This window comes from Kogia breviceps, chromosome 4 (assembly GCF_026419965.1).
Source record: "Kogia breviceps isolate mKogBre1 chromosome 4, mKogBre1 haplotype 1, whole genome shotgun sequence".
Taxonomy (NCBI): domain Eukaryota; kingdom Metazoa; phylum Chordata; class Mammalia; order Artiodactyla; family Physeteridae; genus Kogia; species Kogia breviceps.
Genome location: NC_081313.1, coordinates 141,844,217 through 141,845,908, shown reverse-complemented (window position 1 = coordinate 141,845,908; position 1,692 = coordinate 141,844,217). Strand labels below are relative to the sequence as shown.

At 41.5% G+C, this 1,692-nt stretch overlaps 1 pseudogene; it reads left to right on the top strand.

Annotated features, from left to right (window-relative positions):
* The first annotated feature begins 345 nt into the window (after positions 1-345).
* On the top strand, positions 346-1,459 carry LOC131755879 (myelin expression factor 2 pseudogene; annotated as a pseudogene).
* The last annotated feature ends 233 nt before the right edge of the window (positions 1,460-1,692 follow it).

Below are 1,692 nucleotides of genomic sequence, written 5' to 3'. Positions count from 1 at the left end.
GTTAGTTTCTGCTTTACAACAAAGTGAATCGGTTATACATATGTTCCCATAAAGCAATTATACTCCAATGAAGATGTTAAAAAAAAAAGATCTAATGAGAGGAAACGTTGGGTCAGGTTACATACGTGGATCTCTTTAAGGATGGGGAAGGAAAATCAAGGGGTGGTGGTGTGGTTGAATTCAAAGATGAAGAATTTGTCAAGAAAGCCCTAGAAACTTTGAACAAATATGATCTTAGTGGAAGACCCTTGAATATCAAAGAGGATCCTGATGGAGAAAATGCTTGTAGGGCATTGCAACCAACAGGAGGCTCATTTCCAGGAGGACATGTACCCAACATGGAATAGGGATTGATGAATTTACCACCTTCCATTCTCAATAATCCAAACGTTCCTCCTGCGGTTATCAGTAATTTGCAGGCTGGTAGACTTGGTTCCACAATTTTTGTTGCTAATCGTGACTTCAAAGTTGGTTGGAAGGAGCCAAAGGAAGTGTTCAGCGTAGCTGGAACTGTAAAGCAGGCAGATATTAAAGAAGACAAAGATGGCAAGAGCAGAGGAATGGGCACAGTCACTTTTGAACAGGCAATTGAAGCAGTTCAAGCAATTTCTATGTTCAGTGGGCAGGTTTTGTTTGATAGAACTATGCATGTGAAAATGGATGACAAGTCTGTCCCTCATGAAGACTACCGTTCACATGATAGCAAAACACCACAATTACCACGTGGTCTTGGAGGCACTGGAATGGGACTTGGTCCATGTGGACAGCCTATTAGTGCCAGCCGGTGGAACATAGGTGGTGGAATGGGAAATTTAGGTCCAAGTGGTATGGGAATGGATGGTCCAGGTTTTAGAGGAATGAATAGAACTGGAGGAGGAATTGGGTTTGGTGGTCTGGAAGCAATGAATAGCATGGGAGGATTTGGAGGAGTTAGTCAAATGGGAGAGCTATACCGTGGTGCGATGACTAGTAGCATGGAGAGAGATTTTGGACGTGGTGATATTGGAATAAATCGAGGCTTTGGAGATGCCTTTGGTAGACTTGGTGGTGGAATGGGTGGCATGAACAGTGTGACTGGAGGCATGGGGATGGGGCTAGATCAGATGAGTTCCAGATTTGATAGAACGGGACCAGGTATAGGAGCTGTCCTGGAAAGGACTCTCAATATGGATCGAGGATTTTTATCAGGTCCGATGGGAAGTGGGATGAGAGACAGAATAGGCTCCAAAGGCAGCCAGATATTTGTCAGAAATGTCACGTAATGTTTGCAGAAATAACAATGGAGAATGGAAAGTCAAAAGGCTGTGGAACAGTCAGATCTGACTCCCCAGGATCAGCTGAAAAAGGCTGCAGAATAATGAATGGCATAAAAATCACTGGCAGAGAAATTGATGTTCGCCTGGATCATAATGCACAATTTGAAACCATGGTTGGAACATTCTTACATCTGTTTTGCTGAATCTCCTAGTAAAAGTCATTTTTTAAAGTAATACTGTGTGCTTACAAAAGTTGTAAAAATGTACTTTTAAAACTCCCACCAGCATTGAACCAGTATAGTGTTAAATATACTCTGATTTTTGATAATCTCAGGTTTGGGTTTTTAAAGACAGGAAGTCTGGTCATTCAGTTTAAATGAGTGGTTATACTATTTTTAATGAAATAAGCCATTTTCATGTTGTTTTCAGTTCTACG